Consider the following 16,823-nt stretch of genomic DNA (forward strand, 5'->3'; position numbering starts at 1 on the left):
ACTGATATTCAAACCAAACGGAAGAACCTTGAAATGATAACTTCTTCCGACATATACAAATGCAGTATACTTTCCTGACTCTTCATCTAACTTGACCTGCCAGTATGAAACACGCAAATAGATTGTTGTAAAATACTTTACTCCATCGAACTTTTGGATCAACTCATCTATATTTTCTGGGTGAGTACATACTGGTACAATAATTGTATTAATTACACGAGCATCGAGTACAAGACGTACCTTTCCACCTGGTTTCGGCACCATGAGAAATGGACTGCAGTCAGGACTGTTTGAAGGTTCGATTAGATTCCAGTATAACATCCTGTGTATTTATTGGTCCACTGCATTGCGTTGTTTCCAAGGAACAGGATAGAAACTATGGCAGCATGTTGTTGTGTAGCTTGACATTCAAATGACTTGTATCACCCTTAATGATACCGGGTTGTTCTTCAAACCCACTTGCTTAATAGGATAGACAATTGTGTCCTATGCTCATCCTTAAGGTGGTCTGGCTCACTCAACTTCTGTTTTATCTGCTCGAACATTTCTATTGCTTGGATAACTAAAATCAAACTTGTTTTGTATTTTCGGCGCTCTTTCATTATCAATTGCAACTTTGGCCCTCTGCTGTACCTTCCATGTTTTCCTTCTTTCCTTAGCAAATCTACCTGGGCTAGGGCTCCGTCGATCCAAAAATTTACTTTCCTGGTAGAGAAGTATAATTTTGCGTCCTTCTCCCAAATAGTTTCTAATGCCAGAACACAGTGACTATTAATTTATCCACTACTAGGAACACCCATGTTATCGCTGCATTTCCTAGATCGAGTTTTAGCACCGTCTGTGTCTTTAAAGGTTGCGGTTCAAATGGCTCTGAGCACTATGGGACTTAACGTCTGAGGTCATCAGTCCCCTAGAACTTACAACTACTTAAACCTAACTAACCTAAGGACATCACACACATCCATGCCCGAGGCAGGATTCGAACCTGCGACCGTAGTGGTCGCGCGGTTCCAGACTGAAGCGCCTAGAACCGCTCGGCCACACAGGCCGGCTTTAAAGGTTGTGATCACGTGCCAAACGCTTCTAGTATTTTACTGTGTTATGCAGGAAATGTCGCTAACAGGGTCTTCTTCATTATTTTATTAAATAAACTCATTGATCGCTTATTGATGCACCTGTATTCAAAACTGCTATTACTGGGATACCCTCTATTTCAATTTTCATAGCAGAAACGTGTTCCAATGAATATTCCTCCACACATTTAGTTGTGTCAGCACAAAGCTCCTCTTCTATTAATCTTCCTATGTTGTACCTCATCTACATCTACATCTACATTTATACTCCGCAAGCCACCCAACGGTGTGTGGCGGAGGGCACTTTACGTGCCACTGTCATTACCTCCCTTTCCTGTTCCAGTCGCGTATGGTTTGCGGGAGGAACGACTGCCGGAAAGCCTCCGTGCGCGCTCGAATCTCTCTAATTTTACACTCGTGATCTCCTCGGGGGGTATAAGTAGGGGGAAGCAATATATTCGATACCTCATCCAGGAACGCACCCTCTCGAAACCTGGACAGCAAGCTACACCGCGACGCAGAGCGCCTCTCTTGCAGAGTCTGCCACTTGAGTTTATTAAACATCTCCGTAACGCTATCACGGTTACCAAATAACCCTGTGACGAAACGCGCTGCTCTTCTTTGGATCTTCTCTATCTCCTCTGTCAACCCGACCTCGTACGGATCCCACACTGATGAGCAATACTCAAGTATAGGTCGAACGAGTGTTTTGTAAGCCACCTCCTTTGTTGATGGACTACATTTTCTAAGGACTCGCCCAATGAATCTCAACCTGGCACCCGCCTTACCAACAATTAATTTTATATGGTCATTCCACTTCAAATCGTTCCGTACGCATACTCCCAGATATTTTACAGAAGTAACTGCTACCAGTGTTTGTTCCGCTATCATATAATCATACAATAAAGGATCCTTTTTTCTATGTATTCGCAATACATTACATTTGTCTACGTTAAGTGTCAGTTGCCACTCCCTGCACCAAGTGGCTATCCGCTGCAGATCTTCCTGCATTTCGCTGCAATTTTCTAATGCTGCAACTTCTCTGTATACTACAGCATCATCCGCGAAAAGCGGCATGGAACTTCCGACACTATCTACTAGGTCATTTATATAAATTGTGAAAAGCAATGGTCCCATACACTCCCCTGTGGCACGCCAGAGGTTACTTTAACGTCTGTAGACGTCTCTCCATTGAGAACAACATGCTGTGTTCTGTTTGCTAAAAACTTTTCAATCCAGCCACACAGCTGGTCTAATATTCCGTAGGCTCTTACTTTGTTTATCAGGCGACAGTGCGGAACTGTATCGAACGCCTTCCGGAAGTCATGGAAAATGGCATCTACCTGGGAGCCTGTATCTAATATTTTCTGGGTCTCATGAACAAATAAAGTGAGTTGGGTTTCACACGATCGCTGTTTCCGGAATCCATGTTGATTCCTACAGAGTAGATTCTGGGTTTCCAGAAATTACATGATACGCGAGCAAAAAACATGTTCTAAAATTGTACAATGTCAGCGATATAGGCCTATAGTTTTGCGCATCTGCTCGGCGACCCTTCTTGAAAACTGGAACTACCTGTGCTCTTTTCCAATCATTTGGAACCTTCCGTTCCCCTAGAGGCTTGCGGTACACGGCTGTTAGAAGGGGGGCAAGTTCTTTCGCATACTCTGTGTAGAATCGAATTGGTATCCCGTCAGGTCCAGTGGACTTTCCTCTGTTGAGTGATTTCAGTTGCTTTTCTATTCCTTGGACACTCATTTCGATGTCAGCCAGTTTTTCGTTCGTGCAAGGATTTAGAGAAGGATCTGCAGTGCGGTCTTCCTCTGTGAAACAGCTTTGGAAAATATTCTGCTCATAGCCCCTACACCTTTCCTTGACCGCTCCTCCAGGGCACGATTCGGTCGGAATCAGTTTTCCGAGAGCGATTCATTTGCAAGAACCGCACCCTCTCTCACTTCTGTAATAACTGGCGTTCGTTGCTTCTAGTCATTATCCATTGGCACAGAAGATTATGTCTGCCTATTATTGTTTTGCCAATTGGTAGAATTCGAGTTCACATTATAACCTGGATTGTATCTTCTGTCATGTCGATTCTGTCTGTTTTTCCCGTATCTGAAATTGGTTCCATTACCGCTACACGGATTGCGATGTTGGTCGAAATTATTGCAGTGCGGCGGAGCGCGATTTGCATTTCTCTCCTGAATCAGATAAATTGCTCGCTCGACTGCCGTAAGCATTATTCGACTGTGAGTACGCTCTACGTGTGTCTGGTCTTGCTTTAATACCTTAATATCTTCTTGGATCAAATCAATGGATCCCAAGACTGACATGAATTCTTCTAAATTCTCCTCTGATGCGTGTATTAAGTTCCCTCTAGTCTCAGCCGGAAGTTTCGCCTTCAAAATCCGCAGAATATCCTTGTGCGTTATAGGTTCATCCCAGTATCTTGCTTTATTTCAATACTTCTCAAATATCGTCGTAGGCTTCCTGTTTTTACACAGAACGCCTCCGGGTTAAAGACCTCTTTTCTTAATCGTTCTTGCACACCCCGTGAACAATACTTAGCAAGAAACGCCTTCTCAAATTGCTCGTACGTTTCGCATGTATCCGTCATATCCGCGGCCCATAACGCACCATCACCTTGAATATATACTGAAACGTAACTGATCTTTCGCGCTTCAGTCCATGCCCTTGGTAGTACTCAACAAAATCCTCGTATAAATACTACCGGGTTTATGGATTTTTGGTCAGGTGAGAACGTCTGAAACTGCCCATGTTTCAACCATTTTTCCTCCATTAGCATTGCAGTGTACACATTATTAGCTTGCGGCTCTGCATGCATTCCGTTATAATTTATATTTTCCTCCGGCGAAGCATGTCCATTACCATGACATGATTCATGGCTTGAGCCCTGTGTTCGTTATATTTCACGCAGCTCGTTTCTACAGTCTTTTACTGCCCCTCGCATCTGTTCCATATCTCTGGATATATTTTCAACAGAATGGACTATTTCGCCCTTCCATTGTTTAAAAGCCACCCCTAATTGTTCTTTTACATCTTTAATGTCGTCTTTAATATTTTCTGCAATTGATAAGCTGTCAATAGGCAATTTGCTTACCGCTTCTTTTATACTTGTATACTTATATACTTGTGTACATAGCATCACCTGGTTTTCATTAGCGGATGCCCATTCATCTAATTTATTTGAGAAATCCTGTTTATGTTTACTGAAATTCTCTCGTATCAATTGATCACATCCAGAAGCTATGGTAGTTTCTGTTAATTCCACTACGGAATTTTCTACTTCCTCCTGCTTCGATTTCATGTTTTCTACTTCTTCAGTAATTCTTTTGATAGCCAAAGGAACTGCTTTTGCGCATCTCGCAACTCGGTTATCTCATTTGAGATTTGTTGTTGCTGGCTAACTAATGCCTGAATTGCAGCTGACATGTCTGTTTGCTTTTGTCACAAATCTGCTTGCTTATGTGATACTGTTTGTACCACCAATAACATATCAATTTGCTTCTGTGACATGTCTTCCTGCTTTTGTAATACTGCTTGTACCGCACCTGACATAGTCGTTACCGATACTGACAAAAGTCTTAGTTGTTCTAAAATTTGAGCCATAGGATTTGTCTCCTGTTGAGACTAAGCTGCTGTCTCCTCTACATCGTATTTTCACCAATTTCCTGAACATCTAACACTTTCTCTTTAACCATTTTAAATTGTGATCTAGTTTTCACCATAACGAAATTAGAAAACACAAAATACCTATATTACACTATCTCATATAAAAATTCCTCCTGAAAAGAATGCACCAAATAAGTGTCTATGACTACTTCTGAGGAAAATACGGAAATGAAGTGAAAATATAGAACTATATTACGATATAAAGATTAAGACTATTCATCTTAAAAGACCAGATTGAGGTGAGATTGCTGTGTGTGCTTGCCTTATCCAGCTTGCAGCGATGTGAAGTTCTGCGGTGGGGATCGGGACTACTCAGCTCACACGACCGGACTCCACCAATTATATTGTACATGAAACACACACACAATATATGGATTAGTACATGCACAAATTTATGAAATGTATACAACAATTTTAGTTATTGGCCGTCCTGTACTCGGACACTATTATATTTTAATTAATTAATTTATTTATTTAAGAAGTTTTTTTAAGGAAATTCTCTGCTTCTTATTTATTTTTGGTATTTTTAGCTATGATTTTCAGTGGTTTTGTTTAGGTTTTAGCTTCAGTCTTTTAAAACCTAAAGAATATAAGTCTTTGGTTTGAAATACCACAGGAGAGCAAGATATATGTCCCGCAGCATCGATCTCGCTGATACTTCTCGTCGTAACTGCTCCAACTGAAATCTCTAAAATGTTTGTTTCGCTACGAAGATTGGTGGGCACAACTAGCTGCTCTGTTGTATAATGCGTATGGATTGATGTGTCTAACTTTTTTACCGACGAAAAGTTTATTGCTTCTGAGATATTCTCTCGAAGAATATTGATCATGAAAAGATGCAGGCCCGCACAATCATTCCACACTGCACCTCCGATCGATCTACGTCACGTGATATCTGAAGAATGTTTGTCAAATCTTTTATAAATTGATAAATACACACCTTGAATGCGTATTATTTTCTTGAATTTGTTTATTGTGCCATCGACTAACTAAACATTCACAATGGAGATTAATAGCGTCGCACAACAATAGCAAAATCTCTCCTACATAAAACACGTCCGATCTCTGTAATCGCCTCATACAGAGTCTTCCAATATACATCTTTGGTTATTTATTCCAGAGAGATGCATCCGTAGCACGGATTGTCTAATTCTCGCAGGCAATTTGTGCAGCATTAATAATTCGCCGCACCTGAACTTACGGTTCTATCATTTACGATCCATTGCAGCTGTCATTCGTTTCAGCGAAGGTTATTGTAGAACATCCATATTCGTGGTTTATACTATAATGTGCAAATAACAGAGAAATCATTATTTAAATTTGTCCTTAATGGCGCTTTGGAAGCTAAGAAGCCAATCGAGATACAGCTCTGTATTTCGAAGCAGATGAGAATATGCGTAAATTTTTTAGTCAAAGCATGCTGCAGCGGCGGGATTTAAAAATTTGTTCCATGAGAATTACCAAGCTGACACGGAAGACACCTAATCCAACGTGTTGGGCTGGCAGTTAAGGAACCATTTATACACCTAGAGATGTGTCGATGTTCTTAAAACTCTGGCAAACATAGTTCGTATTATTAAGAAAAACAAACGAAGCAAAGCGATAGATCAAAAATATAATCTCAGCCGTTTCAGATTAATTATACAGGCTGACTCACCTGCTCCTACCTATGGGTTTTATGCATCCTGCAACGCCTCCAAATACCACGAACAAAATTTTCGTGTTGTCTTGCTCATGATGCGCAAAATAATGGTGTTACAGAGAAATAGACAGGACCTATTTTTGCAGAAAATTTAAGGCAGTTGAATTTTGTACTGGGATACGTTTTCGCTGGAGGCCACGGTTTTCGAGTTATTCAAGAGAAACGCATTTGAAGATGATTATGTACATTTTTTTAGTAATTCAGAAACTACAATCTCTAGCAAAATCGCATCCAGTTACAAAATTTAACTACATTAAATTTCCAAGAAAATGTTCCAGTCCTTTTTCTCTGTAGGAGTAACAGTTTGCGTTTAGTGAAATAGAGAATATGAAAATCGTGCGCATAGTATTTGAAGACGTTGCAGGTTGCTTAAAACCCACAGCTAGGGGCAGTGAATCAGGCTGTATCCCATTAGTAAGAATTAATACATCACGTAGGACATTGCAGTGTGGAAGTATGAACGTTGTAGCTGCAAATGAGACGTTACAGCTGCAAAAGACTTCATAGGAACGGCGCTCTCAGAAGTAAACATTGAAGATTTGGGTTTTACGTTCTGTTGACGACGAGGTCACTAGTGACGGACTGCGAGTGGGATGGCGGAAGGGTGGGTAAGGAAATAGGCCGTATCTTTTAGAAAGGAAATATCCTGGGATTTTCCTTAAGCAATTAGTGATAGGGGGGGGGGGGGGAGGGGATCACGGAAAATCTAAATCTGAATTGGCGAATGCGAGTCTTGCGCCTTACCACTGCGACATACCGTTCGGACGACATACCGCTCGGATGCTGTCAGAAATAGCTACCATCGAAGGATCATACGATATACTACTTGACGAAACGTTCAACGTCTGTGAAAGTGGGCCATTGAGCTAAAACGCTCAGAGGCGTACGTCAACAAACTTTGCGAGGACTAGAGGCTGACAGAGCATTTAAGTGGATTTAATGTGACGCTTTATCCAGTGACTGTCAGTATTATTTGCAACTAAATGTCTGGTTTTATAGAATGATGTACTGTTATAGGTGGGCACGTAACAATACTACTTTTACATACAGGGTGTTTAAAAAATGACAGGTATATTTGAAACGGTAATAAAAACTAAACGAGCAGCGATAGAAATACACCGTTCGTTTCAATATGCTTGGGACAACAGTACATTTTCAGGCAGACAAACTTTCGAAATTACAGTAGTTACAATTGTCAACAACAGATGGCGCTGCGGTCTGGGAAACTCTATAGTACGATATTTTCCACATATCCACCATGCGTAGCAATAATATGGCGTAGTCTCTGAATGAAATTACCCGAAACCTTTGACAACGTGTCTGGCGGAATGGCTTCACATGCAGATGAGATGTACTGCTTCAGCTGTTCAATTGTTTCTGGATTCTGGCGGTACGCCTGGTCTTTCAAGTGTCCCCACAGAAAGAAGTCACAGGGGTTCATGTCTGGCGAATAGGGAGGCCAATCCACGCCGCCTCCTGTATGTTTCGGATAGCCCAAAGCAATCACACGATCATCGAAATATTCATTCAGGAAATTAAAGACGTCGGCCGTGCGATGTGGCCGGGCACCATCTTGCATAAACCACGAGGTGTTCGCAGTGTCGTCTAAGGCAGTTTGTACCGCCACAAATTCACGAAGAATGTCCAGATAGCGTGATGCAGTAATCGTTTCGGATCTGAAAAATGGGCCAATGATTCCTTTGGAAGAAATGGCGGCCCAGACCAGTACTTTTTGAGGATGCAGGGACGATGGGACTGCAACATGGGGCTTTTCGGTTCCCCGTATGCGCCAGTTCTGTTTATTGACGAAGCCGTCCAGGTAAAAATAAGCTTCGTCAGTAAACCAAATGCTGCCCACATGCATATCGCCGACATCAATCCTGTGCACTATATCGTTAGCGAATGTCTCTCGTGCAGCAATGGTAGCGGCGCTGAGGGGTTGCCGCATTTGAATTTTGTATGGATAGAGGTGTAAACTCTGGCGCATGAGACGATACGTAGACGTTGGCGTCATTTGGACCGCAGCTGCAACACGGCGAACGGAAACCCGAGGCCGCTGTTGGATCACCTGCTGCACTAGCTGCGCCTTGCCCTCTGTGGTTGCCGTACGCAGTCGCCCTACCTTTCCAGCACGTTCATCCGTCACGTTCCCAGTCCGTTGAAATTTTTCAAACAGATCCTTTATTGTATCGCTTTTCGGTCCTTTGGTTACATTAAACCTCCGTTGAAAACTTCATCTTGTTGCAACAACACTGTGTTCTAGGCGGTGGAATTCCAACACCAGAAAAATCCTCTGTTCTAAGGAATAAACCATGTTGTCCACAGCACACTTACAGGTTGTGAACAGCACACGCTTACAGCAGAAAGACGACGTACAGAATGGCGCACCCACAGACTGCGTTGTCTTCTATATCTTTCACATCACTTGCAGCGCCATCTGTTGTTGAAAATTGTAACTACTGTAATTTCGAAAGTTTGTCCGCCTGAAAATGTACTGTTGTCCCAAGCATATTGCAACAAACGGTGTATTTCTATCGCTGCTCGTTTAGTTTTTATTGCCGTTTCAAATATACCGGTCATTTTTGAAACACCCTGTATCTACCGCCTGTCACGACGATTTTAATATTGAAGCACATAAACTTTTCAGTGAAATTTCCTCATGACCTTTCTCTTCTGCTAATGTTGGTAAAAAGTTTATCTAAAGCATAAACATAAAAAACAGTAACTTGTTTACAATACTGAGAGAGCTGATGTCGAATTACCTTGATGTATTCGCAGCCGCCCTGATGTATTTCTTGCCATCAGTATGACAGAGCACATGGCTGCATCCCCTAAACGCGGTTCCGTATAGATCGGAGAAGCGATCACTACGGTATGATTTTTTTTTTTTTTTTTTTTTTTTTTTTTTTTTTTTTTTTTTTGCCCATCCGCTACATTGGAATCTGGCAGTTTTTAATCCATGACGTACCGTCTTTTAGCGGTGTCTTGTGTTGACGGACAATGAATGTTGGGTAAAAAGATCTCGAGCTTTTCCGCTCTAATGTTTTAATCATATGTTCATCTGAAGACGTGGCTTTTAGTGCCAGGAAACCGGTAGTGACCCAGTAATAAAGGATTAAATACAGCTGAAGCGGTTATTAATATCCAAGAGGAATACCCAAGACGTTTAAGAAAAGCTACAACCGTTGCAAAAACTGAGCGAACTTCTCCCGAACTAAACAGATTTTTGAGAAGCACTTACGTCTTACAGTGAGTCAGGCATAGTTACCCGGTTTGGTAACAATCAATACGGGAAGTGTGAAGCGAATGGTCAGAAGATTGTTTGACTGGCAAGAGAGTGTGTAACACAAATGTCGAAGAATCGTAACTAGCATAACTCGTACAAGACGCCAAATATTTCTCAAGAACGTGCTTGGAAAATTTCAAGACTCATCTTTCGGCGCAGAGACCACCGATGCTCAATCCCGTACGCAGCTGATCCGTGGAGATTGTGCAGGTGAAAGTAATCCTGCAACTGAGGCGCAGAAGCAGTTACTCTCACCACGTTCCATCCACTAATGTAACGGGAACAGACATTGATGTATAGTTTTAAAAAAGTTTTCGTCCACACAGTTTACAATGATTTACAGATTAAAGACGAAGGTGCAGTCGTATAAATGATGCAGGAAATGAAATAGCGTGAAAAAATGATTCTTTTAAAAAAAATAACGGAATATTTTGCACACACAAAGTGATGAAAAACATATTTAAATAATATTTGTTTTATGGACCGAACTGTTTAAACTCGCGTAATCGCAGCAACGTGGGGTACATCTACATCTACATACATCCTCCGCAATCCACCATACGGTGCGTGGCGGAGGGTACCTCGTACTACAACTAGCATCTTCTCTCCCTGTTCCACTCCCAAACAGAACGAGGGAAAAATGACTGCCTATATGCCTCTGTACGAGCCCTAATCTCTCTTATCTTATCTTTGTGGTCTTTCCGCAAAATGTAAGTTGGCGGCAGTAAAATTGTACTGCAGTCAGCCTCAAATGCTGGTTCTCTAAATTTCCTCAGTAGCGATTCACAAAAAGAACGCCTCCTTTCCTCTAGAGACCCCCACCCGAGTTCCTGAAGCATTTCCGTAACACTCGTAAGACTCGCGTGATGATCAAACCTACCAGTAACAAATCTAGCAGCCCTCCTCTGAATTGCTTCTATGTCCTCCGTCAATCCGACTTGATAGGGATCCCAAACGCTCGAGCAGCACTCAAGAATAGGTCGTATTAGTGTTTTATAAGCTGTCTCCTTTACAGATGAACCACATCTTCGACGGAGCAATAGCTGGCGCTCTTCGGTTTATTTAGCAGTAAGGCTCACAACTAGTCTAATTTCAATCCTTCAAAAAGCACAAACACAAAACAGAACAGAAGAGAATCCTTCAAAAGCGTATAAACTTAAAGAAAGATAGAGACAAATTGATAACTTCAGTGCTAAGTGAAGCGAACAGAGCAACTCTTCCTTATTACAAGCGCAAAAGCGCCTTAACACACGTCGGCTTGACGCCGCGACCTCAGGCAGCGGTCTATGACGTCACGACAAGGCTTTTCCACGGAAACGTACAAACAGTTCAGCTTGGTGAACTTGTTTAAGTTTTAGAATGCTGTCTGATGATGTCTCCAGCATTAGGAAAAGAAACGTTAAGCAGAGGGACATGTTTTGGAGCACAGCTAATGCCCATCAAACAAAATACGCCAAGGACGCAATTACTGGCCGTGAAAGTTAGCATAGTATGATCATTTAAGTGATGCAACAGTTTATGTCACTAGATACCTACATTTCATTAGCAGTTTAAATTTTCACATAGATCTTAAAATTCAATAGCTTCTTCGACACTGTCTTATCGTTCTTGTTTTGTTTTGCAGGACAGTATTTGATATTATTTCACTTTTTGTGAGATTATTCAGTACGAGCGGACCCAGCAATGCTTCGTAATCGCTAAATATGTACGGGAACTGGATACACATCCTAATCTCCTTCTGCCACGCTTGTCCATCCATCTCCTCTTTCCCTCTTTGTCCCTCTCCTCCTTCCCCCTATCTCTGTCAACTCTTCCTCCCGCCTCTCTCTGTCCATCTCTTCCTCTACATATATGAAGGTCGTATCTGTTCTCGAAAGAACCGATACCATTGATGACCATGCAGCTTCTCTAGAATGAAATGATAATTAAATCGACACCCTAGATGCAAACAGGAGTTGATATACGTCATTGGGGACATGTTGAAAATGTGTGCCCCGACCGGGACTCGAACCCAGGATCTCCTCTGTGCCCTCGGTGGCTCAGACGGATAGAGCGTCTGCCATGTAAGCAGGAGATCCCGGGTTCGAGTCCCGGTCGGGGCACACATTTTCAACATGTCCCCAATGACGTATGTCAACGCCTGTTTGCAGCTAGGGTGTAGATTTAATTATCATTTCATTCTAGAGAAGTTCCACGGTCATCAATGGTATCTGTTCTTTCGGGAACAGATACGACCTTCATATATAGTTAAAAGATGGCTACCCGGCCATTGACCTTCTTGTGCAAACGCACACGCTATGCCCCAACTCGTACTGGACTTGGTAGATTAATCTGCCACGAGTAGTGAGTGTGATGGGCAAACATCTATTAGGCGCACTACGAATGTAGTGGTGTGGACATGTTGGGAATGTGGATCTCACGGGGAGCATGCAAGCGATAAGTCCCTGCAGGTGCCCTCGGTGGCTCAGACAGATAGAGCGACTGCCATGTAAGCAGGAGATCCCGGGTTCGAGTCCTGGTCGGGGCACACATTTTCAACGTGTCCCAAATGACGTTTATCAACTCCTGTTTACAATAGGGTGTCGATTTAATTATCATTTCTTCCCCTACACCCCTCTCTGACCGGGAAGCTTGTTTATTGCTGTTGCAAACGAAACCTTGAAATGAATGGCTAAAACTGTTTGGATCATTGGTATACGGAGCATGGGAGGACCTCGCCAGCTGCTGGATCCGTGAGGACAGTGGCTTCAGTGACAATATTTCGCATCTGCGAACGGGTAGGATTACAAGGTTTTGGACGATTCACATTCCGTGGTGCCAGACGCGGTGGCCGAGCGCTTCCAGGCGCTTCAGTCAGGAACCGCGTGACTGCTACGGTCGCAGGTTCCAGTCCTGCCTCGGGCATGGATGTGTGTGATGTCCATAGGTTAGTTAGGTTTAAGTAGTTCTAAGTTCTAGGGGACTGATAACCTCAGATGTTAAGTCCCATAGTGCTCAGAGCCCTTGGAACCATTTGAACATTCCGTGGTAGCATCCTTATCAAAAGTCGATAAGCCATAAATAGAACTTTCCTGACTTCTGTTAAAAACGACTGTAACGAAGAAAACAAAACTATACGTTGTTGTATATTCAATTTTTGCTTAAAGTCATATATCGGGTAATTCAAAAAGAAAGAACAGATTTCAGTTGTTTATTACACACAAACTACGAGTATAAAAGATAGAAACAAATTTCGAATTTCATTGCATGGAGGAAGGTTCAAAGTTTTGACGCAGCTATGCTACCGTTTATTTGTAATAGCATGGCGACTACACCACAAGAGAAATCATTTTGTATGTTAGAATTTACTCGAAGCCAGTCCATTATTCAAATGCAACGGGCATTTCGACGTCGATTCAGCAATAATTTGCCTCTGAACAAGCAAACTTATGACTGGCATACAAAATTCTTGCATATACACGGGGAAGAGCATTGATCGTCCACGCACGACTGATGAAAATGTCCTGCGTATTCGAGATACGTTTACACAAGTCCCTCGGAAGTCCACAAGATGGGCAGGCCAGGAACTTCAATTTTCTTAAACAACGGTGGGTCGTGTTCTGAAACGACGCTCGCATATGAAGCCTTACAAGTTGCAATTACTGCAGCAATTTTGTTCCGACGATCATAAAACATACACGAATTTTGCGTTTCAGTTCTCCAGGATATGGCTGGCGACACTTTTCTGGTGATGCAAATGCCCTTAACAGAAATTGCGGTGCCGAAGTCATAAAACCTGGATTATGGAGCAACGGGAAAAAGTCATTTGGTGGGATGAGTCTTGTTTCACAATGTTTCCAGCTTCTAGCCGAGTTTACGTCTCAAGAGTAAAACCCTCTCAATTGGGAAGAGATCCGGCGACCTTGCTGGCCAATGTAGGGTTTGACAAGCACGGAAACAAGGAGTAGGAACTCTCATCGTGTGCTACCGGGTATTATCCTGCTGAAATGTAACCCCAGAATGGCTTGCCATGAAGGGCAACAAAACAAGCCGTAAAATATCGGCGAGGTATCGCTGTGTTGTTAGGGTTCCGAGAACAGCAACCAAAGAAGTCCTGTTATGAAATGAAATGGAATAGCACAGCAGACCATCACATTTGGTTGTCGAGCTGTGTGCCGGGCGACAGTCAGGTTGGTATCCCACAGTTGTGTGTGAAATCTTATGGTACTTAACTGCTATGGTCATCAGTCCTTAAGCTTACACACTACTTACCCTAAAGTATCGTAAGTATCCTAAGGACAAACACACACACCCATGCCCGAGGGAGGACTCGAACCTCCGCCGGGATCAGCCGCACAGTCCATGACTGCAGCGCCTAGATATCTCACAGCTGTCCGGAGCGTCTCCAGACAGGTCTTCGACCTGGAATCTCATTGACTGGAGGGAAATTGTGATCAGTGATGAATGCCGTTTCGAACTGGGCCCCGATTACCAGCGAAGACGTGTCTGGAGACGCCCTGGAGAGCGGAGGGATACGGACCTGACTTTTGCCCGTCATACGGCCCGACAACCAGGAGTGATTCTCTGGGGAGCCATTTCTTTTCACAGAAGGGCCCCTTCGGATGTCATTCGCGGCACCCTTTCAGTACAGCGGTAAGTCGACGATATCCTACCCTCGTTTTGTTGCCCTTCATGGCAAGCCATCCTGGGCCTACATTTCAGCAAGATAATGCTTGCGCGCACGCGGCGAGAGTATCTATTGCTTGTCTTCGTGCTTGCAAACGCTACCTTGGCCAGCAAGGACACCGAATATCTCCCCTATTTGAGAATTTTTCGCTCTTCAGGTGGAAAAACGACTAGAAGTTGGGAACAGTGTGGAACTTGACTCATACGACCAAATGACTTTTTCCTAATTCTCCACAGACCAAGTTGTATGGCTTCGACACCATATTTTCCTGTTACGGGCATTGGCACCACTGATGAGTGGATTTTCAATTCCGACTCGCCCTGCAATTCCAAATTTATGGAGCTCCCTTCATGTTGTTTTAGTGCTGACAGGGTCCGCGGGAGCGGCAATTAGTTCTGTAGCGACTTTTGCAGCTGTCATCCTCTTGTTCTTTGTTACAATCCTATTCAACATAGTTTCGTCCGCAATGTGACTAAGCGGTTGTTGTTTTTACACTTTCCATGTACACGGTATAAATTTTCGATACCGTGCCTCTTGAAACGCCAAATACTTCGGCTGCTTTGGTTTCGGAAGCTTCCATAATAGGAGCAAGAAAAATTTTCCAGTGTATTCACTTAGCTGCGACATAATGCTCTCAGGAAGCTTTTCTGAACCGCGCGGGCAGCCGCGTGGTCTGGGTTCCCTTGTCATGGTCCGCGCGGCTTCCTCCGTCGGAGGTTCGAGTCCTCCCTCTGGCATGTGTGTGTGTGTGTGTGTGTGTGTGTGTGTGTGTGCGTTCTGTCCTTAGTGTAAGTTAGTTTAAGTTAGACTAAATAGTGTCTAAGCTTAGGGACCGATGACCTCAGCAGTTTGGTCCCATAAGATCGCCGGCCGCGGTGGCCGTGCGGTTCTAGGCGCTGCAGTCCGAAACCGCGGGACTGCTAAGGTCGCAGGTTCGAATCCTGCCTCGGGCATGGATGTGTGTGATGTCCTTAGGTTAGTTAGGTTTAAGTAGTTCTAAGTTCTAGGGGACTGATGACCTCAGGAGTTAAGTCCCATAGTGCTCAGAGCCATTTGAACCCATAAGATCTTGCTACAAATTTAAAAAAAAAAAAAAAAAAAAAAAAAAAAACTTAAAAAACTTTTCTGACTACGGCTAATACTTGCAGCGTATTGGGAAAATTTTACACCTGCTGTTTGGGTCAAATACAACTACACAACCTGCAGGCATCGCTATCTTCTGCATTTATGTTCAGGCATGCATTTACTGCAGTACTTCCATATTGTTGTCCGACTCCTGAATATAAACATTATATTTGATTATCTCCCAGTAAATTAATTATGAAAAACTCTGAAACTATCATTGCTTTGTGGACGGATAGGACTATAAGATAGTGATATTAGAATATTTATAAGTTTTTATAACAAATTTCACGATAGTTGTGCCTTCATAAGGCTTCACTGAACAGAAACTATTCAAAACCGCGTTGATGCGGGCGCTGTTTGGCTTAGGGCTGTCTGTCCGGCCTTTTCCTGCTAGACGACATTGAAGACAGCGACTCAGCCTGTTTGAGTGTGTAATCAGACGAGTGGTGATTGGGTCTCTCCCTGGTGAAATCAGTAGAGTGTTCTACTGGAGAGAGCGCAGTGATTTCTAGGTGCAACGTTTCTTACCGTTACTAGGTTGATCTCTAATTACTGTGTGTTACACAGATTGGTTATGAAATTAGTTGCCTTGCTCAAGATATATTGCTTAATCAGCGCAGTATGGCGCACTACACATGTTTGTGCTTGTATCTGGGCATGTGTGCACACATAATGGCAATATGACTGTAGTACATTGTTCATATTGTTTCATAGTCCGCTTGTCTTGATCAAGTTCCTTCTCAATTAGCTGCGTCGCAAGATTATTTCCTTTCTTTAATGTGTTTCAATGACTATAAGCCACGTAAGGAGGTTTCACCCGTGGTCTAACAGTCTGGCATTAGCTGCCGCAGCGGTCGCACGCTCCTCAAGTTTGCTCCGTGAACGTTCAGTGTTTACGTCAGTGTTTTCGTGTTTTGTGCTCGTTTATTGACGTTTTGCACGTGAATTAAGCGTTATCAATTGAGCATTTGGTCTTCTTTCGTGTCATCTTTCTACGAAGTGCCGTTGGGATTTCGGCGTTGTCCGAGATTTCTTCGCTGCAGAACACCATGGCAAACTCCGTGAGAAAAAACACCGTGATTTTCACCTTCGACAAGTACACCCGTCGAGTACAGCCCTCTGCACTTGAAATACACGACTGGATTACCGAGGTAATTGGCCTTCATTCTGAATCTGTTCATACCATGCAGCTGGACTCTGATGAATACTGCATTTTTGTAAAGTTTAACGATTCCACGAGTGTAGACCGCTTTCTGGCAAAATTTGGTTATGAAACGGAAT

The 16,823-nt window shown here is 43.0% G+C and overlaps 1 non-coding gene across 1 annotated transcript; it reads left to right on the forward strand.

The window, feature by feature from the left end:
- The first annotated feature begins 11,778 nt into the window (after positions 1–11,778).
- Positions 11,779–11,853, forward strand: Trnat-ugu. Its single transcript has one exon. It is a non-coding gene; the product is annotated as a tRNA-Thr (tRNA).
- Positions 11,854–16,823: the final 4,970 nt, after the last annotated feature.

Source organism: Schistocerca piceifrons, chromosome 3 (assembly GCF_021461385.2).
Source record: "Schistocerca piceifrons isolate TAMUIC-IGC-003096 chromosome 3, iqSchPice1.1, whole genome shotgun sequence".
Lineage (NCBI taxonomy): Eukaryota > Metazoa > Arthropoda > Insecta > Orthoptera > Acrididae > Schistocerca > Schistocerca piceifrons.